Genomic DNA, 23,099 nt, shown 5'->3' on the forward strand with positions numbered 1-23,099 from the left:
AGCACTATGTTCCCTACACCATTCTAATTTAAACCTCACCTCAACCCTATGGTATAGGTGCTACTGTTATTCCCATTTTACAGATGAGAAACCTGAGACATGGAAAAGGTTAAGGAGTACAGCATCTCAAAGAAGAATCAGGATTCAAGCCCAGGGAGTCAGCTCTAGGGCATGGACTCTTAACTGCTACTCTGTGTGCTTCCCAAGACTGAGTTAATCCCCCCCTCCCTAATGCCATTCCTGTACCTCACACATATTACTATAATATCATCACCCTTCACGGTAAATATTTGCTCAAGTGGCTTTTTTACCCACTAAACAGATTCTGGATCAGCAGAGTCAATGGCTTAATTATTTTTGTTCATAGCCTTGTACTTGTTAACCCCAGAAAATGTTCCCCCCTGTATTTCTGATCTCAGTTAATGACATTACCATACACTCAGAATCCAAGCCGGAAGCATAGGGATTATTCTACGACTTATCCCTTCTTCCTCATTCTCATCACAACCAAGTCTTGTCAATTCTTTATCCTAAATCACTCCCAGATTTATCCTTTTCCTTTAACTGCACTGCCGCTACCTGTTCAAGCCTGAATACTTTTTTTCCTTGACTTATACCAGCCGCCTTGCTGTTCTCCTTGCTTCTTGACTTCCTCTCACTCCAATCCATCCTCACAGCGAGTGGTGATCTGAAACGGCACTCACTCACCATTGTAACTGTTTCACAGACCCCAGATGACTTTTTTTTTTTTCCTAACACATCACACCCCTGTAGATGCTGCTTCCTCTTTTGGGACAAACATCCCCTGACTTCTTTGCCTATGTAGTTCCTACTCATCATTTGAGACCCAACTCAATCAATTCACTTCACTTACCCATCCCACAACTGTTGGGACCTCAGCCAGGCCCCCTGCTCCTCAGTCACCCACAATGCAATTATGAGCAGTCTCATTTGTGTCTTTCGTGACTGGTCTTCCATGACCTTGTTATATGGGTTTGTTTTGGATATGTACCTAGGAGTCAGATTTCAGTATTACGGTCAGCTAGTCAAAGTCACAATGGCTGGAGAGTCAAGAACTGGTGAGAATGAAGACTCAGATATGGCTAAATTTACAGTTTTACTTTGTTTTTTTGTGCAAGTAATATACTTAGATCCATGGTGTTGTGAAGGATCATAGCTTCTTTGGGTTTCTTTTTAGCTCAAGGGGAAACCTTCAAAGTTTGGAGGTCTCAGCTAGCCTCAAAGAATGAAGCTGAGAGGCCCAGAGTCTTGAGCTTTCTTTTTTGGTGTTTGGGGTGGAAGTATGGGGTGGATGTAGATAACATCAACCATCAATGGCTCACCTTATTACCAAAAGGGGAATTTTATGCCGTAGCAGAGTTGAGCAATCTGGGTGCATCTCTGTTTGTTTTCTCCTTACATCGTTCCTGCTCATCTTCATGGGTCAGGACATCGCCTACCCTAGAGGGTTTATGCACACTGAATTTCACCCAGTTCTGCCTAGGCTACTGTATTGTCCACACTCCCATCAGTAGTGCAGGGGAGATCCCATTTCCCAACACTTGCTAAGTTTGAGCGCTCTATAATTTTCATTAAGATGGGTATAAAGCGATATGTCAGTATTGTTATAATTTTCATTTATCTTATTATACCTTAATTAGTAAGGTTGAGAATCTCTTCACCTAATGGTTATCCTTTCATGCCCCCGTTTCTCGGAATTGTACAGTCAGAACCTTTGCCTATTTTTGTACTGTGTTCATTTTTGTTTCTGATTGATTTATAAGAGTCCCTTGTATTTTCTAAATTAGTCCCTCATTGGTTTTTGAGGTTGCAAATATGTTCTTCTAATCTGCCACCCATATGTTAATGTAATCTATAGAGTGGTTTATTGAACAGAGGTCTTTAATTTTGATGTTGTCAAAAAACAATTTTTTGCCTTATGGTTTGTGCTTTGGGGTTCTTATTTAAGAAGTACTTCCCCATCCAATGGTTAAATATTTCTCATTTTCCCCCATTTGCTTTACAGTTTCACCTTTTATATATAGGTCTTTTATGCCTTTGGAGTTCAGTCTTATAAGTGATACAAAGTCTGGACTCCAGCTTATTTTTTATGTGTATGGTAAGCCAGTGCTCTGAGTACCGTGTACTGAACAATCTATTAGTCCATCTACTTCCCCTTACTTCTGTTTGTGATGCCATTTCTTTAATATACCAAATCTATCTATCTCTCTCTCTCTCTCTCTCTCTCTCTCTGTCTACCTGTCTGCACCACCGCCACCCTGTTTTAAGTTACTGTAGTTTTCAAGTAAATCTTCATAACTGGGAGGGAAAGCCCCTTTTCTTTGCCTTGTTTCTACCTTAAACATTATTATTATTATAATTAAGACAGGGCCTCACTCTGTCGCCCTGGGTAGAGTGCAGTGGTGTCATGATAGCTCATTGCAATCTCAAACTCCTGGGCTCAAGCGATCCTCTTGCCTCAGCCTCCCGAGTAGCTGGGACTACAGGTACATGCCACCACATCTGGCTATTTTTTTTTTCTATTTTTATTAGGGACAGGGTCTTACTTTTGCTCAGGTTGGTCTCGAACACCTTATCTCAAGCAATCCTCCCTCCTCAACCTCCCAGAGTGCAAGGATTATAGGCATAAGCCATGGCGCCCAACCTTAAACATTATCCCTATGTAAAATTTTATGACTCTGTTGAAATACTCAAAGGTGCCACATGAAACTTACCATTCAAGCTAGCTTTGACTAGGTGTTACTCTGGATTTATAGAATAATTTTGAAATAATTAACAGCTTTAAATTTTTCAGTTTTTATCATTAATAATTATGGTACAATATATTTTTTATTTATTCAAATATTCATATTTATTCTCTAATAGAGTTAACATTTTTTTCCTCAATAAATGTCTTGTTCATTTTTACTTAGGTTTATCTCTAGATAATTTTCTAGTTATTTCCCTATTGCAAATGACACCTTGTTTTCCACTATATCTTGCAACTGGTTACTGCTGTGATGACTGATTTTATGTGTCAACTTGACAAGGCTATGGTGTCCAGATGTTTGGTCAAACACCAGTTTAGACATTGCTGTGAAGGTATTTTTAATATGAGATTAACATCTAAATGAGTAGACTTTAAGTAAAACAGATTACCTGGCTTATGTAGGTAGCTTCATCCAATCAGTTCAAGGTTTATAGAGAAAAAGACTGAAGGCGGAGGTGGGGTGGGGTGGGGGGGGTAGGGAGGTGGTAGGGGTGGGTGAGGGGAATCTGCATTCAAATTCAAGCTGGAACTTCAGCCTGCAGCCTGGCCCGCAGATTTTGAACTTGCCAGTCCCCAGTGCTGCATGAGCCAAATGCTTAAAATACATACATACATACATACATACATACGTACATAGGATACATAGAAAAAAAGAGATCGATTTATATATATAACATATACATACTGTTTTTGTTCCTCTGGAGAACCCTGACTGGTATAGAGGAATGATATTGATACATAGTTCTTAAATTGGTTTCTTGCAATCTGGCTGAACTCTCTTATTTGTTACCATATTTTGAAAATTATGTTAAGCATGCCGGGCAGGTGATACTGTAATTACCAGTAATATCTATATTGTCCCTTTTCTATTTTCATACCTTTTATTTCTTCTTCCTCTTCCTCTTTTATTCATTTATTTTTTGTCTTATTGCTTTGGTCAGAACTTCTAATACTATTTTAAACAATACAGTAGTAGTGATAGTGGGCATATCCTTGTCTTATTCCATACATTGAAAGGACCAAGTCTACGTTTCTCTGTTGCTTATCATGACATTTGCTGAAGGTCATTAATGCATAGATTTTTATCAAGTTAAAGAAACTGTCTTTCTGTCCCAGTTTTCCAATAATTTTTCTAAGTTAAATTTTCCTTTTTTGTACCGTTTCCTGAGATAAATCTCCATTGACTATGGCATATCGTCCTTCAATCTTTTAAATTGCATTCCATTGTATTTTTACATCCGGTATTGCTATTGAGAAATCTGAAGTCATTCTGACTATTATTCCTTAGTAGGTGATCTTTTTCTGCTTGGAAATTTTAAGAACTTTTTTTCTTTCATGTTCTTAAATTTCATCATAAAATAACTTAAATATTTTATACTCAGTGTCTCCTACTGGTTCTTCTTTCTTATTTCTTGCTCCAGCTTTGGTTTTCTAACATCCTCCTTTGTCATTTTGAGAATATTCATTGAATAGTTATACACATATTGGTTGTCTATTATCCGTGCTGAGAACATAGCTGGGCCAAAACAGATCTCATTGAATTTATATTAGAATGAAGGGGCCAGGTGCGGTGGTTCATGCCTGTAATCCTAGCACTCTGGGAGGCCGAGGTGGATTGCTCGAGGTCAGGAGTTTGAGACCAGCCTGAGCAAGAGCAAGACCCCGTCTCTACTAAAAATAGAAAGAAATGATTTGGACAGCTAAAAATATACATAGAAAAAAAAAATTAGCCAGACATGGTGGCACATGCCTATAGTCCCAGCTACTAGGGAGGCTGAGGCAGCTGGATTGCTTGAGCCCAAGAGTTTGAGGTTGCTGTGAGCTAGGCTGACGCCACGGCACTCTAGCCTGGGCAGCAGAGTGAGACTCTGTCTCAAAAAGAAAAAAAAAAAAAAAAAGAATGAAGGGAGACAGACAATCAAATAAATATATGTCAGGTGGTAATACGTACAAAAAATTAATATAAAGCAACTAAAGGGACAGATAATACATGTGGGAGTCATTTTCAAATTTTTATTTTGGCATAATTTTCGTCTTCTAAAAAGCTTACAAAACTAGCACAAGGAATGTATATATGTCCTTCACCCCAGTTCCTTATTTTTAACATGTTACCACATTTGCTGCTCTCTCTCTCTGTGTATCTTTACTTATCTATAGATCTATATAGATAGAGCTAAATAATCTTACAGTAAATTGCAGACATGATGCCTCTCTATCCTTATATACTCCAGTGTTTATTTTCTAAAAACAAGAATAATCTCTTACCACTGTATCAAAATCAGGATAGTAACATTGATAGAATACTGTTTTTTTTTTTTTTTTTTTTGAGACAGAGTCTCACTCTGTTGCCCAGGCTAGAGTGAGTGCCGTGGCGTCAGCCTAGCTCACAGCAACCTCAAACTCCTGAGCTCAAGCGATCCTCCTGTCTCAGCCTCCCGAGTAGCTGGGACTACAGGCATACGCCACCATGCCCGGCTAATTTTTTCTATATTTTTAGCTGTCCATATAATTTCTTTCTATTTTTAGTAGAGATGGGGTCTCGCTCTTGCTCAGGCTGGTCTCGAACTCCTGAGCTCAAACGATCCGCCCACCTCGGCCTCCCAGAGTGCTAGGATTACAGGCGTGAGCCACCGCGCCCGGCCCCGATAGAATACTGTTCTTTAACTACCAGACCTTATACAGAATTCACAATTGCCCCCAAGATGTCCTTTATAACAAAATCTTAGATCATGAGTTGCATTCAGTTCTCATGTTTCTTTGTTCTCCTTTAATCTGGAATATTCCTAAGTCTTTTGAATATAATGATAACCATATTATGAAGAATTATCTTGCAAGATGTCCCTCAATTTGGGTTTGTTTAATGTTTCTTCATAGTTAGATTCAGTTATGCATTTTTGCAGAAATACTACTAAAGTGATTCTTTGTTGTGTGTTCTTCATGTCAAGAATCATATGGAATCAATTTGTCACATTATTGGTGATACTAAATTCGATTGTTTGGTTAAGGTGGTGTCTTGCTGGGTAGGGTGGGTCATTTTAAATTTTTCTCTGGTTCATTAATATTGCTTTATTCAGTCTAGGCTGTTCAAGTTGATACCATTCTCTTAATTGATAGCTTTCTCTTAACTAATTCCCTTAGATATCTCACTACTTTCCCTCTGAGCTCATATTCTCCTGGATATAGTGGACATCTCAGCTGGTGATATGAACCTGCAGGGAAGAGTTAAAGCCTGGATCCTTCCTTCTGTCCGGGAAGTTTCAGTAGTGCTGGGATGAAGGAATGCCCTCAGGCAGGGGAGCCTGGGGACTGTATTTTGCACCAGTCGCTGGCTGGCGCTGGCTCTGCTGTTTTACAACAGCCTTTCACTCGTTTGTCATCACCTAACCAAACCCTTGGAGTGGGGAAGGGTGGTGATTAAGAAGGAAAAGCTCAACTACTGCAGGTGTCACATATCTGTTGTTATTGGCTCTGACCTTGGCCTGGCTCCAGCCCCACCCTGGCTAGAAATCCCCTAGCTGCCCCAGGCTGGCTGCTGACCTTGACTTTCCGAGGTAATAGATTTTACTGTGGAAAGGATACCCACGGTGTGCTATATAGAACAGGGTAGGGTGTCTTAGGGTATCTTAAAATCCTCAATATGGTCAAGCTGCATAATTGGATCTGGTATTTATTTTTCAATTATTGATATTGATGAATTCCTGATCAATGGGTCCAAGTTTAGTTGCTAATTTCTTCTTCAGGGATGAAAACAAGTGCTGTAACCATTACAAACTCTACCCCTTCCCTGCCCCCAGCAAAGGTAGTTTCATTTACCCTGAGCATAGAGGTGAGTTAATCACTCCAGTTACTCACAGTCTCATTTCCCTCTTTTGAAGCCAAGCATTTTAGGCCAGTGCCCAAACACTGTGGTTAAAGAATGCCACAGGTGGAATTTACCTATGATGCTGTTATTCCATTCCAGTGAGGAACAGAACAGCTCTCCCTGACGGTAAAATACATTACATTTCCACCAGAGGAAGAAAAAAAAATGTTAGCCCAATTCAAAACAAGGCCACCTGTGGGCTTTCATTATCATAGAATTTTACTCTGAGAGGTTTCCCCACATGCAGCAGATTTTCCTTCTCCCTTTCCCTGCTCCCAACAAACTGGAATGAATCCACAACCTTTGCAGCCGATGAGTGATGTTGAGTAAAATATGTCTTGATAACTTAAGAATCTTAGAGCACTCTGCCAATATCCTCCTGGGTCTGTTGAAAGAGCAGGAGGGACAGAAACATTTCTTTTCCCAACTAAAAGGTGTTCAAACATGACCTGATTCCTCCTTTCTCCCTCCCAGTATTTTAGGAAGACGCTTGCCTGTTCCATGAAAGTAGAACGGAGGGCGCAGAGGGCTGACTGAGAAGACAATGTGTGCAGTGTGAGGAGAACAAGGGCTTTCTGACTTTCAGTTCCAGGAAATATGACCCCATAGTATCTCTCTGTCTCCACCCCCTAAATTTCTTTCTGATGATAGCCATAGAAACATCAATTCTCCCCACTGTCAGCAGAAAAAAAAAAAAAAAAAAAAAAGCCAAACTCCGTAAAATAATTTAAAGAGGTTTATTCTGAGCCAAATTTGAGGATCATGGCCTAGAGCCACACCCAAGAGCCTTGAGCAAGTGGACTGGCTGTGGTTGGGTGACAGTTTGGTTTTATACATTTCAGGGAGACAGGAATGATATGTAGTCGTAAATCTATACATGGAAGGTGAACATTGGTTTGGCCCGAAAAGGTGGAACATCTCAAAGTGGGGGCTTACAGGTTATAGGTGGGTTTAAAGATTCATTGATATGTGATTGATTAAAGAAATGAAGTTTTGTGTAAAGGCTTGGAATGTTTTACAATGAGGAAGTCTTTTAATCAGAGACAAGCCACCAGATGTATACCTAGACTCAAATGATCTGTTAAGTAAATTGAGGACCTGCAGGTTTGTCTTGCGTAGCCTTAGGCCTGTTGATGAGCTACAGAGGATCTCTACAGGAAGGGAGGGGGCATGGCGAGGCGTGTCTGACCTCCCTTCTCATGGCCAGCAACTCAGCTTTAGGGGTATCCTGTTGGCCAAGAGGGGTCCATGTAGTCAGCTGTGGGGGAGCTTAAGATTTTTTTTTAGTTCACACCACCCCAGTACGTAATCCAATTTTATAACAGTCTTGCCCAAGGACTTTCAGGTAATACTTGGGGAAGCTGGGGTGCAAACCAGGTCCTTCTGACCCCAAAGCTTATAGACTTTCCGTGATGTCATTGCGCTTGATGTTTCACTTGTGCTGCCCCATACTGGGTCACACCATGTCCAAAGCTTGTCTTCCTTTAACTACCTGAAGCCCAGACCAAAGGGGACATATTTCTTCCATAAACAATTAAGATAAAATAATATCTCTGTATGATGAGACAGAATGTTTAAAATGAAGAAGGTTCTGGAAAAATCTAGTATGCACAGTCACCATATACCTTCCTTTTGGGCTCCAATATTTTCCATAAATATTTATGAAATGTCTATTATCTTCCTCAACTTGTGTTAGGAGATCAGTCAATTCAAAATATGAGCCATCAGAGCCTGTTGCCATGGTTTCTGCTTTCTGCTTTAGGAATCCAGCATCGATCTTACCAAGTCCTGGAAAAGAGGCCTAGAAACAGAACCTTTACACAATGCGAGTCCAGAATAAAATATTTTTTTTCACTCTATGAATCACTAAACGCTTTGGTCCCACAACGTGCTAACTTTAGAACTTCAGCATTGTATTCAAGAGTAGTTTAAGAAACAAACACATCTTGCTGTTCTGACAAACCCTGAAGAATTACTCGCTTTAGGCTTGTAAGCCATCGAGGGACACACCAGACAACACACAGCTGGTGGAGCAGAGGAAGGAAGCAATCTCCAACCCACCCCGTCCCGAGCTGCAGGCCCTGAGCACAGCCAGGTGCCCTCAGAGGCTCTGTTACTCCACCACGGGAGGCTCTGCCATGCGGGACTTGGAAAAGAGCCAGCAGTCGGGGCCTGAACTTCCGGAAAGATTAGACAGTCCTCAAGGGACTGGTTTTTCAACTTAAGCGGAGAACAACAAATATGAATAGTTCAGGTAATTTTGTTAACAACAAGCTAAGGAGGGGGACAAAAGGGGCTTGGTGACACTTATTTCCCTTATTAGCCAAGGCTCACTTTTTGGAAGGAGAGAAATGTTTATAGGATGGGTGGCAAGTGAGTGAGCACACGCCCAATTTGGCAAATGTTTCCTGTTTCTCTCATCTCTCTACTGGAAACTTTCAAGTTGTTTAGAGTCAAATTTCTCTCAGGTTTATTAAATACTTTGTTAAATACATTTCTTACAAAAGCAATTTGATCTGAAGGGTGAGGCACCACTTGGTAATAAGGGCCTTTAAGAAAAAAAAAATCTAATTTCCTCTAAATTTCACAATTGACCTCTTCTTAACCTAACAATGAAGCATCCTCTTCAAAACCCACCCACCTCTGAGATTAAAACAAACAAAGAAAAACTGGTCATCTTCCAAAGAGTACCAATACTTATCACCTACACTGAAAGACAAAACCCTAAAACTTCACCTGATTTATGTGAAAATTTTATTTTTTATCTACTGATCCTTTTATAGATTAACTCTTGGTATGAAATTTCTGGTATTATTGCATTAAGTCAGAGATCAAGACACTGAGATCTGCACCATTGTTTTCTTTGGAAATCTTGATACTGATTATGAGTTAACATATAATTGATTTTTGTACATGTTTTATTGGCACCAGAATTTAAGGTAGATTCTTATGTTGCAAAGATGTAAATTTGGTATACATTTTTTAAATAAGCTATATTAATTATATTATTCACCTCATCTATAATGTGGCTTATAAATGCATATGTATAAACATACTTATGTCTGTGTGTGTTTATATACACATACATAGAGTACTATGATCTGTTTCTACTCCCAACAGTTCTGACACCAAATGTGTGTGTGGTTTTCCATACCAGCAACTGATTTAGTTGAATTCTGACACTAAACGTGACGTTAACCTCAGACCCCACAGGTTACAGGGTTTTGTGTTCTGACTTCAGACACTAGTCACAAGTCCAGACGTCCTATATTCCAGATTGACTGGCTGTGAATTGGAGGTTCCCATGACCCTCTCCTCAGGCTCGATAATTTGCTATGATAGCTGGCAGAGCTCAGGAAAAGTTTACTGGTCTATTACATAGAATACAGCTCAGGAGCACTAAATGGACGAGGTGCATTGGGCAAGATATGGGTGGGGTGTGGATTGCAGAGCTTCCATGCCTCTCCAGCAGGCCACCTTCCCAGCACCTGGATGTGTTTACCAAGCCAGAAGTGCTCCCAACCCTGTTGTTTAGGGTTTTTAATGGAGGCTCCCTTACATGAGCATGATTCATCAAAGCATTGGCCATTGTGACTAACTCAATCCCCAGCCTCTCTCCCCTCCCAAGAGTGAAGGCTGAAAATTCCAACCCTTTCATTGCATGGTTGACTCCTCTGGTGACCAGCCGCATCCTCTAAGAGTGACTCCATCAGCAAGAACTCAGGTATGGTTGAAAGGGGATTATTATGAATAACAAAGAGGTTCCTATCACTCCTATCACTCAGAAAATTCCAAGGGTTTTAAAAGCCCTGTGCCAGGGCCGGGCGCGGTGGCTCACGCCTGTAATCCTAGCTCTCTGGGAGGCCGAGGTGGGCGGATCGTTTGAGCTCAGGAGTTCGAGACCAGCCTGAGCAAGAGCGAGACCCCATCTCTACTAAAAATAGAAAGAATTATATGGACAGCTAAAAATATATATAGAAAAAATTAGCCGAGCATGGTGGTGCATGCCTGTAGTCCCAGCTACTCGGGAGGCTGAGACAGGAGGATCGCTTGAGCCCAGGAGTTTGAGGTTGCTGTGAGCTAGGCTGATGCCACGGCACTCACTCTAGCCCGGGCAACAGAGTGAGACACTGTCTCAAAAAAAAAAAAAAAAAAAAAAAAGCCCTGTGCCAGAAACCAGGGGAAGAAGAACAAATATGTATTTCTTATTATATCACAATATACAAGCACATTCATTATGTATTTGTTCTGACAAAGGAGGGTTACATAGGCCAGCTTGTACCCAAAACCACCCTTTTTATATTATGACTTCTTCATTCTTGAGCTCCTAACTTTGCTTCATCTCTTGGTCAATTAGAATGGATCTTCACGTAATTTTACCAGGAAGGGTAGGTATAGTATTGGTATATTTTATGAGCTTCTATTTATCAGAAAATATATTTCTTGTGCTTTCTCACAATGGACTGTGTCTAAAATTCTTGGGTCTGAAACTCTTCATTGAGGGAGAAAAAAAAATATTACTTTCTTGTCTTACTGGCATTTAGTATTATAAACGAGAAACTGAGTTAAATTGATGTTTGTTTCTTTGTAGAAAACCTGTTTTTCTTATTTGGATCATAATTGATTTTTATCTTCATTCTAGTTGTTTGTCTTTATACAAATGTCTAGATATATGTGTCACTTCTTTGACTTCACGTGGAATATGCAGAAAGTGTCCTTTTACCGTGGTTTTGATTATTATAGTCTTTGCTGCTTTTTCCAGGGTTTCATTCAGAAATAATAATTATTCACAAGTTGGCCATCTATACTTGTGTTACTGCCCAACTAGGTTCCTTGCCTACTGTCCAGGAAGAGGCCAATAAACCGAGATGACAGGAGTTGCAGAGGAGAAAGAGTTTAATATCACAAGGCACCAAGCAAGGAGATGGGAGAAATTTCTTGAATCCATCTCCCTGAGAATTTGGGGGCTGGGGTTTGTAAAGGTATTTTGGCAAACAAAGGGCTAGGAAATTGGGTCTGCTGATTGGCTGGGGATGAACTCACCGGGTTGGGGAAGCAAAAATTGTCTTCTTGGCTGGACAGTTCCTGGGTAGAGAGGGCACAGAACCTGTTGGGTCAGTTCCCACTCATGACCACTGGTTTGGTTGGCATCAGTTGGTTCCCCCAAATGTGGAGTCTGGCAGAGTCTGACTCATCTCAAAGACCAGTCTTAGGTTTTACAATAATGATGTTATCTACAGAAGTGCTTGGGGAAGTTACAAATCTTGCATCCATCAAGGATACGTGACACTTAAGCAGTAAACAGTTACAGCAGTAAGCAGTTATGTAAGTGCACCCCAAGGGCCGTTCAGACTATAACGCTAGGCTAAAGGGAAGCCATTTTGCTTCCAGTATGCTTTTGGTTTGTTCTGTCTTAAAAGTTTAGAATTAATCTGCTGCTTGCTTACACAGCTTCTGGGCACAAGATTAGAAAATGACTTTAAGGAAAAACAGATTAAGAGTCCAGAACAGGCCAACCAGGCCAACCTCTGATGACAAGATCCACCAGATGTGACCTATCGTTTGCTGATAACCATCGAGCCAGTCATGACGACTTGCACCAAGCTTGCTTTCTGCTCCCAACCCCCTTTACTCCTTCCCTTTATACGTTGCTCAGTAAGCACAGGAGAGGAGATGGTCTTTCAGACAGTAGTCTGCCACTTCCTCAGGCTGCCACACTTGAATAAACCACCTTTCCTTCACCAACACTCACCTCCTGTGTCTGGCCCTTGGGTGGCGGGCAGCCGAACCTGCGTCTGACAGCAGCTACAGGAGGGTGAGCTGGGAAACAGTGGCTGGTTAGCTTTCAGCTATTACTTCTGTAGAAATCAGACTTTTACCACAGTTTTTGCCTTATGGCCTGCCCTTACTTTAATATAGTGGTTTCGTTTATCTTTAGTTTGATCATCTTTTTTTTATCATTGTTGTTCTCTTTTTGTATATTTTCATTGCATTCTGGAAAAATTTTACAAATTTGTCCGTCGTATCACTGATCAATTATTTACACGTCGGTTCTGCTCTCCTCCCATTAAGTAAATTTTAATGCTGCTATTGTCTTTTAAGATTCCTTGAAATTCTATATTATGAGTCTATTTTAATCCTACACTCCAACCTTTTAATCTCACTCTGTATTCTCTTTATGGCTGTCTGCTCATGTTTCACATGAATCATGTCTTTTTGTCCTCTAGTGAATATGCCAAACAGCTTCCCCAAATTTTCTGTGAGATCATGAGTGGAGATTTGTAGGAATTCCCTCCTTTTCTTATTGTTTCCCAGTGATATGCTAGAGGTCCTGGGTGGAGGTTATTTTCCCCCATAGTCACCATGCTGTTTTCTTACTATTTTTTGCTCCTTAAAGAAATGTGAGAGCTAGTAATTCTCATGTTTATTTTCAGATAGAGTGAAAGATAGGCCCTTCTTCCTCTCTTTCTACTTACTGATTTATTTCCCTTCTCAAATCTGAAGTGCAGGAGAGGTTGATGAGCACATCTCCCAGATCCATGACCAGTGTCTAGTGTCAAAGGACAAAATCACAACTAATTTAGTTAAAGATCTCAATTGGCTTTATTTGGGATTCTAGAGTCCATAAAATAGAACAAGTGTTCCAAGAGGCTGAGCAGAGGGGGTTGGATTTATAGACAGAGAAGGGCTGCAGAAAGCAGAAGCAGAGAACAAGAAGTATATTAGCCCTTTCAAAGCTACTTTTCTCATAAGGTACAGACAGGGAGACAGAACAATAGAAAAATAACTGATTAGTTAATATCAGATTTATTCAGGCTACTTCTCTCGTGTGAGGATGAAAGCAGAGGGAATTTATTGTTATGCCCACTGAAGACTGAAACTTGCCTGTTGGGGAAATTGGCTGTTATCTCTTTCTCCTGCTTTCTCAGAAGGTCAGATAACAACTTAGTTTGGGTTTGGTAATGTAGAACTTTAGCCTGGGTAGCTTCCTTTTGAATTTTTTGTTTTAAAGAGAGGAAGTCATGCTATGTTGTCTAGGCGAGGCTCCTGGGCGCAAGAGATCCTCCTGCCTCAGCTTTCCGAGTAGCTGTGACTACAGGCACATGTCCCTGTATCAGCCTTCATTTTGATTTTTAGTCTGGTCTGTTGAGGCCTAGTGCAGAAACTTAGTTCAAAACAATGACCTTTTATAATTTTTATTTAAGACCAGCAAGATTTTAACTAGTGAAGAGTCTTCCTTCCACTTCCCTTAGTTCTCTGATGCTGTGAATCCAAACAGTATATAAAAGTTGATTATTCCAAGCTTGTGTGGTCTGTGAGTTTTTTTTCTTCCTCAACCTCAAACTTCACTGATTTCTTTACAGGCTGAAACTTTCCAGAATGCGCTCTGCTGAAGCCCTGCCTTCAATATGTTCTAGTTGAGCTATGAGATTTATAGTCTCTGCCTTAGAGTTAAAAAAAGTAGGTGGTAAAGGATTGGAGGATAAAAACATTGCTAATCTTGTGGGTAAAGATTCTAGTTCTCAAATCTTCATGAGATGTTATGGAAGGAGAAAACATCTATTTTTTTTTTTTGAGACAGAGTCTCACTCTGTTGCCCAGGCTAGAGTGAGTGCCGTGGCGTCAGCCTAGCTCACAGCAACCTCAAACTCCTGAACTCAAGCGATCCTCCTGTCTCAGCCTCCCGAGTAGCTGGGACTACAGGCATGCGCCACCATGCCCGGCTAATTTTTTTTTTTTCTATATATATTTTTAGCTGTCCATATAATTTCTTTCTATTTTTAGTAGAGATGGGGTCTCGCTCTTGCTCAGGCTGGTCTCGAACTCCTGAGCTCAAACGATCCGCCCACCTCGGCCTCCCAGAGTGCTAGGATTACAGGCGTGAGCCACCGCGCCCGGCCAGAAAACATCTATTATTTCATTAATGATACTGTTTTATGACAATGAACCAGGTCATGACACAAACTGATAGCTTTCTGCTTTTTAAACTAATTCCATTTGTATTCTATTGAATGCTGAGGCATCCCAAATCCTGACAATAAGTTGTCTATAAATGTCAGTTTCTAATGCTCTGAGTTTTCTCTTAATCTACTTCTTTATGAGTATTTCAAAATAAGGTTTTGAACCAAATGACCTCCAAAGACAATTGTGGCTCAACTGTGGTGTTCTAAGACTTTTTTTGGCAAAGCACCTGGGAACAAATTCCAGTTTATAGGGGCTCAGAACATGACAGCCCAAGGTATAGTGTCTTCGTGTACTGAGTGCTTTGAACTGAAGGAGACTGGAAGGCCTCAGATGCAAGAAGTTCTCTCTGATCTCTCCCCACCACCTCCTTTCTTCCCTCATCTCTCCCCCAAGGTGGGTCATAGAAATTAAACCTCCTAAAACCTCCTCTGAAGGTCTTCATGTGACAAGTGTCCTGCCCCAACCCAGAGGGGAAGAAAGGGAGAAAGAATGTCATATGGAGATGCAAGAAAGAATCTGAACAAGCAAGCCTCGCAAAATTCCCCCCAGTTTATTGCCACTAGGTCACATCTTGTTTATCCAATCACATTTCTCCACAACTACCCACTTCTTTCACCAGACTCAGCATAAAAATACAGTTTTCCCTGGGTCTTCGGGCCTTCATTTCTGAAGGCTCCTGTGTCATGTAAAACTTTGGTTAAATGAATTTGTTATGCTTTTCTCTTGTTAATCTGTCTTTTGTTATAGGGGTGCCAGCTGTGGACCTTGTGATGGGTGAGGAAAAGATTTTACTTGTCCCCCCCCATAAGTTCTAGAAGCAATCACGAATATAGACAGAATATAAAAGAATTTTCTTTTAGGGAAACCTCATCAGCTTGTGTTTAGCAGCGTGATCATTCAGATTAAAAGTCTTGATCCCGTGATAACTGCAATGTGACATCTGACCACCTAGCCTCCTGTGTACCTTGCCTGTGAAGACTCAGTGATGCATAAAACTCTTTAGCACAATACCTAGTACACTGTAGGTACTTGATTTTAAAAGTATATATGAATGTATATATTATTGTGTACTCTAATGAGTTAAGCAAATATTTATTGAGCGATTTCTCTGCTCCAGGCACTGGGGATGCAATTCTTGCTTTCATTGTATAGATGTGTTCACTAAGAAGTCCATGCACAGTGGAAATAATGTTGGAATATTCACCCCTTGAAGGTCACGCTAATCCATTTTCCTATCATCCAGTGACGGCATCCACTCCACACATTGCCCCGCGTGGTCACCCAGGCTCTGCTGTACATGTGAACAGGAATGAAGATCTCTCCATTTTCCAGGACAGCTGGTTCCCATTTCAGAGGCTCTGATGGGGGTATCATCACCTTCTAAGTGAATCCAGGCCTCCAACACTGCCAATTTTGTCTCACAATAATGACTTCCTTGTACATTTAAAATAGCCTTGACCTATGTTAAAATCACTGCCCACATATTCTTTCTCCCAATCTTTAATTTTAAGTATTTTTTTTCTTTTACTTCTTAAAACAGTAATTCATAGCTGAGACATTCCTGTTTACCTGCCATTCCTTTTGCATGGGACCACATGGGACCTCTGCCCTTCTTTTGTTTCAAATAGAGCTGATGCCACAATATCTGATTTGATTAACTGCCATGTCCACTCGGCTGCTTGATTAACTGCGAAGTCCACTTGCCCTCCTGTGCTGCAAGGACTCCCTGTCGTCACAGGATGCAGCCTGGGCTGTTTATGCTCACATCAGCGGTGAGGCCTGCTTCCCCGGGGACGAGGTGGCTGTCCACTGCCGCGGAGCAGGAACAGCAGAAGGAGAGCTGCTGTCCTTTGCTTCCTCTGAGTCCCCTCGCTGCATCAGAAGGAGCCACAGGATTTCTATCTCCCCTCTTGGCAACACTGCTGCAAAGCGGAGGTAGGGGGAATGGGATAGACATGCTAAGGGTCTGGGAATATTCTTTCTTGTGTATTTGGAAGGGACAGACACAAGGATTATTTGAGAAAAATGTTTTTATGAGGACAAAGGTGGTTGCTCTGCTTCATCCCCTGAATTCTTTCTCCACACTCAGACTCTGCACCCCTTGGAGGTCAAGGACTTATTATATCAAGAATCCTGCATGTCTCCTTGTTTTTTTCTAACAATGGATGGGCAAACCACTGGGGTTAGTAGAGTGGGCAAATGAGATTTAGGAGGCTTGGGGAGTTCCAATGCTATTATCGCATAGGGCAAATTTGAGCACCAGTGACTGGACTCAAACTCGGATTTTGCCCTTGGCTAATGGTGCAAACTGGGGCAAGTTAGTTATCCCCTCTAAGCTCTGTTTCCTCATCTTCAAAATGGGGACGGTGGTAGTACCCCTTCATAGGGTTGCAATGAAGACGAAATATGGTGATCCCTGTAAAGCACTTAGCATAGTACCTGGCACACATTGAAAAAGTAGTAAGTGCTTGTCCTTAGTTCCTCCAAGAAACTAAAGTTGAATTGGAATCTCTTATCCTTTTAAACTTCGATAACATTTATAAAAAGTCATGGGCATAAGCCATGCTGAGTAAACAAGTATGGCCTCAAGGTGAGTGGGCAGGACAAGTTTGGCATTAGTCGGAGAGCACTAGGCGGCCTCCCACATCCACCCCGAGTGCAGGGCAGGCAGCTTTTCTGCTTGGCCTGGGTTCCCGGCTCCTCACAGCTCAGAGTGGCCTACTATTCAAACATCCAGCTTATTTTGGACTGATACTCTCTCCAATTTCATAAAGGGGGTATGAAGCAGCTTACAAAATGAAAGCATTCCAGTTGGGAAAGGGGAGGAGAACTAACATTTATTAAGGGCCAACTGTGTGACAAACACTTTCACAGGCACTGTAATATTTCATTCTCAAAACGACTCTGAAAGATGTGTGTTAATAATCCCATTCAAGAGAAGAGAAAACTGTGACTCGAGAGAAGTGACTTGCCTAAAATAAAAAAACCAATGTGTCCTAGGGTTAGGTCTTAAACTTAAGCCTGAGTCCAAAATCCAAGTCTTTGTTACCTGACCAAGCTGCCTGATGAACTAACGGATGTGAATGAATCCATGCCAATTGCTGGACAGGACTCTTCCCAGCCTCCCAGCCACGGATTTTCCCTGTCAGTGACAGGTTTGCCTGGAATGTTCTACATTCTTTTTAGCCATACGGCAGACAAAACAGCTTTCAAGAGGACAGGCCTTGAGACCAAGCTCCATTTTGCCTACAGGGCAATTTACCTAACCCCTTCGACCCCAACTTCCTTATCTAAGAGACCAAAAAATAACACTTCTCTCGTGGGACAGTGTCAGGATTAAGAGATGATAACTGTACAAATACTTTTAACCCCTAAAGCACTTTATACAAGTGTAAGAGATTACTAGGATTCTTGTCACTGCTGTGACTCCTCCAAGAGTCTGGGGGCAGCAGCTTCTATGCAACAACACAAGCACCTCCTTTGCCAAAATGAAATGGACACAGAGAGGAAACGGCGAAGTCTCCACTTCTGGATGCGAATAGAAAATGAATGGTTCAGTCCATTGGCTCTTCCCCACGCTTCACCATGAAAGAGCTATTCCTGCTGCAGCATACAGAGAACAACGGGGAAACAAAGCATCTTTGAGGAAATGCCGTTAATGAAAGTACTTCAGCCCGTGCAGGGGCAGGCAGTCCCAGTTCCTTAGAATGGGAAAATTTGACTGGCGTTTGAACCAGGGTCAGGAGCAAAGGTTATTTCTGCCAATATAGTTATGGCTCAGGGATTCTTTTGAAGGCTTTCTTGATCATATCACCTCTTCCTCAATTACTCTGCCATCATTATACATTCAGCAAATGTTTAACAAATATTCATTACGTTCTGGGCTCTGGAGGTAGAAGGGTGAATGGGACCAGCAAGGTTCCTGGCTTCAGGGAATGTCCCTTCTAGCAGGGTGTTATAAACAATAAACAAACAGGCAAATAAAGGATACGATGATTTCAGGTGGTAATAAGAGTCATGAAGAAAATGCAATGAGAAGATGGAGTTGTATCCGACAAAGGATGGGTGAAAGGTACCTTCGAAAGTTGGGCAGTCAGGAAAGGTACTCCAAGGAAACGAGAATAAGCAACAGGAAGGAACCCATGACTGAACTGGAGCTGCTCTATTTGCCCCCACACCTGCCTTGAATTTCTCTTCTTGGACCCCACACATGGCATGGAACCATCTCAGTGGTTTCCAGTGGGATTTGGCCAAGGGGAGACACCAGGGGGAAGGAGGAGGGAGAAGTGGGGGCCTTATTTCTCCTGCTCTTCCCTCACTTAGGAGTCCTTGCAGAGGTGGTGGCCTTTGTGCTTTTGGCTCCCATGGAGTGGCCTCCTCTGTGACTCCAGCTCTTCCTGGGACCTGGTGACATATCTCTTCCCACCCCAACCCCAGCCCCTCTGGCCACAGATGTAGTAATGGCTTCTCACTACTGCTACTTTCTGGGCTTCTCTCCTTTCCTGGTTGTTCCTTTAATCCTACCTACATGTTTATCCCTTCATCAGAGCCTCTGTCTTAAAAACTATGGGATGAATCCTGCTTCTTGCTGGAATATGGACTAATACACCTTGTGAAGGGGTAGGGACTGAGCATTCCAGGCAGTGAGAACACCAATATCTTATGGACAAAATAAACAGGATGATAACTAATATTGGTGTGATATTTTACAGATTAGGAAGCATTTCCATGTGTAGTATCTCATCTAAATCTCATTACACAATAGAGAGTTTGAGCACATATTATGCCCATTTTACAAAAAAGACTGAGGCTTTGAAAAGTAAATGACCCACCAAAAGGTGATAAGGGTGGAAAATACTAGAGCTGTATCTCAAACCTAGATTTCTGGCTCCAACTCTGGGTTTCTTCCCCCACTGTCACCTAGCAGGCAGGTGGCAAAGAGAAGCCAGGCATGTTTTTCAGGGACCAGACGACCAGCTTCAGTAACAGCTCACAGAGTCTGTCACGTTCAACAAATTACCACCTGGAATCTTTAGTTCAGGCACAGAGTCACATGGATCAGAAACCCCTCTCCAGATCAAAAGCGACCGAGACAATTGTCAATTTTTATTACGGGCAAAGCCATGTGATAACTTCACAAGCTGACACTTGTTTCAGAGGACATGCATCCCCATCTTACGCCAAACCTATCTTTCTCCTGATATGTATAAGTCATCACCCATAACCTACTTTAAGGGAACTGGAGAAGCTGAATGTTTATGAGAATCATTTGATTAAAAATTATTAATAGAATTATTCTAAAACTCAAATAACTAGTGTATACTAAGTGTATTTTGAAGTTGAGATTTTTGTGTAAATGGTTTTATTAAAGTGGGCACACTTTTGTAGTTATAAGGCTGCCTTTCTGAGCAACATAGTACAGATCTATGATTAACAGAATTTGTTCTTAAAAGTGGAGTAAGCCACAGAAAAATCCAATTTCCAGCAGTAGATCTTTCCTTCCAAGACGTCCACAAGCCACTTTCCAAATTGACTTATCACTCACAGTTTAAAATAACTACATGCACCTCTGCAATACACGGATAGTTAGTCCTCCGGGGGTTTATAAGCCAGATTGAACATCTGGATTGTGCAGCAAATCCTAAAGGTCACCAGCTTCAGAGTGGTGGAAGTAGATGGATTGATGGGCACGTGACAACATGCAGCCACCGGGACACACTGCTCCTGCTGGCCCAGGCCAGCCTCAGAAAGCCTAGATGCATCGGGGCCGCATGGATATCTGCTGAAGGATGGATTGTTATATAGCTTTGGAAAAAGTCAGTGTTTCCATTTCTTTCCCTCCCACTTGGCATTTTGGAGCCTGCTGTCAGGATTCACACCAATTTTTGGCTTGGTTTTTAGAGGCTTTTTTTTTCCCTGCTACAGTTGAGCTTAAAGAAAAACAGCACAAAGAAATTGTTAAGAAGAAAGGAAATCATGCTCCAGATGGTTTTAAAGAACTCTAAACTGACCCAGAGCCCAAGAAGAGGCCTTTCTTTTTATAACATTGAGAAAGATGGTATTTCTTTCATTTGGTCATAAAAGCAACAACTGAGAGTGCCCTGCATGTCCATAAGAATGCATGTAAGCATGAGTACGGGTGCACACACGTGCACTTGTACATCTACAAAGTGATGATATAGATGTCCTATCTTAGGGAGCTCATAGAATCTATGGAGAATACTGACTTACAATCTTGCAATTCCTTAACTGCTGCTCTGATAAAGGCCATCTCAAAAAATAGAGAGGAGAAGAGAACTAATTCAGCTTCCAAATGATAAAAAGTTTCTGACAAACCTGCTTTGGGAAACCTGGACTTTGCCTCATCATATTTAAAATATGTTAGGGAAGATGATGTCCTGGGCAATGTGGGCACGTGGGAAAGGGTGAGCCCTGGGGGTGGTGAGGAGCCTGGGAAGCTGCATTTTTAGCTACAGGTCACAGAACCTGAAATCAAACAAGTTTAAGCAAAACAATAAGTAACAAAGATTATTCAAAGGCTTCTGGAGCAATGCACAGAATGAAGGAGGCAGGGGGGCATGCCGGGGCCAGGGCTTGGGACCTGGATGCAGCATCATCCCAGCTTTCCATCCATCTAGGTTTGATATCAGCCAGCCTGTTTTGTTTACTTCGTTCTTTCCCAGTGCACACAACTGTTCTCCTTGAGGCAGGGAACATGGCCACAGGCAGTTTGGAGTCCAGTCACGAAAGGGACATGATCTTTCCTGTTTATTCCAGTTAGAACAAATCTCAGGGAAGCCATCTGATGAGTTCAGCTTGCATTCCATGTTCTTCTCTTGCCCAGTCACTAATCCAAGAAGACGATGGCTGCCCAGCCTGGGTTCCCCAGGGATAGAGATCAGAGTCTGCACAAAAATAGGGACAGTGTGGGGAGAAGCAGTCAAGAAGACAGCAGTAAAAGTGCGTGGCACAGTTGAAAACAGTGTCCATCACAGCAGCCAAAGGAGGCTTAACTGGTTGAGTTGGCTTGTGCTAATCACAACTAATATCTCAAATAATATTAAATGCAAAGATAAGGCACACATTTTAAAGTGCGGTGCAAACAGCTCACATGACCTACAGAGACTGCATGATGTGCATGCTACTTTGCCAACGTTGCCTGGAGTGTCCTCCTCTGTCTGATGACACTGCCCTCCTTTTGGGTCCCAGAGCACACTCCACAGGCTCTTTCCCTCCTAGGGCTTTAATGCATTTCATTCCTTCTGTGTATTAAGGTTTCTCGTTTGCTATTTGCATGGTTAAGACCTTGTCATCCTTCAGGGCTCAGACAGGGCTTCCCTGAACACCCTATTTAAGTAAGCCTCATCCTCTTATTCTTTATCAGAGCACTTCGTTTAGTTTTTATGATACTTCACCAGTTTGCAGTTGATACCCTTATCTGTTTACTTAATCGTTCCTTCTGGCCTTTCCACTGGACTATGAGTTCCTTAGAGGTAGGTACCATAAAGGATTCATTCATCACAGTTCCCAGCATCTGTGAGTGTGCCCTGCCCATAGTAGGGGCTCAATAAATATTGACTGAATGAATGGATAGATGGATGAATACATTGCCCAGATGAATGCAGCAGCAAGTAAGCAACAAAAAGGAAAAATGAAACCCAACTGAAAATTGGGGAAGTGGGGTACAAATGGATCCCCAGTGGGTCTTCTGCAGAACCCACACAGGGCTGATGTGCTCCCAACACCAGGGGTGCCATGGACATAGACTGCAATGGTACTGGGGCTCCCTGGAGTTAGCATTGTCTAGCCCACGTCCTCCCACAGTTCAGCACTTCTCAGTTAAGAACAAACGAAGCAGTCCTAGAAAACCACAGAGCTTTTGGGCTGCCTTGAACTTGAAAGCAGTGCTTTTTAAACCATCTGTGATGGCTTTTTGTAAAATTTTTTTCAATCTTTGTAAAATTATTTTAAATCTCTTGCTCATCAAAACTTTTGTAAACTAAAATACTAAAAAAGTTGTTTCAAGAAAAAAAGGACAAAAGGAAATAACAGAAGACATACAAAATAAAAGCCCAAATTTGTAAAAAGATTAAACAGACATAAAACCACTTTGACCAAGTAATATAAAAATATATAAACACTTTGAACTTCTGTACATTGCAGACCAACCACATTTTACAAAGTAACACTCGTCCAGAAGCCACACTTAGTGTCAGTGCCTTAGGGAGAAGTCAAGTCAGAGTAAAAGACCAGGCACTAGGTTTGGCGGTCAATATCCCTTCAGTTAGTCCTCACAGGGATCCTATGAGAAGGGCAGGCTGAAGCCAGTGAGGTGAGCCGGGTAAGAGCAGAGTCAGGTACTGTCTTTACTTACAATTTTGAAATTTTATTCATCGTGGACTTTTTGCATTAATTTTGATTTTTCAAAAATAATTGTATTAAGATATTATTTTCTCGATTATTGTGCTTTTTGGTGGCCCCTAAATTTTTGTCTCCCTAGTC

The sequence above is a fragment of the Eulemur rufifrons genome, chromosome 29 (genome assembly GCF_041146395.1).
Source record: "Eulemur rufifrons isolate Redbay chromosome 29, OSU_ERuf_1, whole genome shotgun sequence".
NCBI classification, from domain to species: domain Eukaryota; kingdom Metazoa; phylum Chordata; class Mammalia; order Primates; family Lemuridae; genus Eulemur; species Eulemur rufifrons.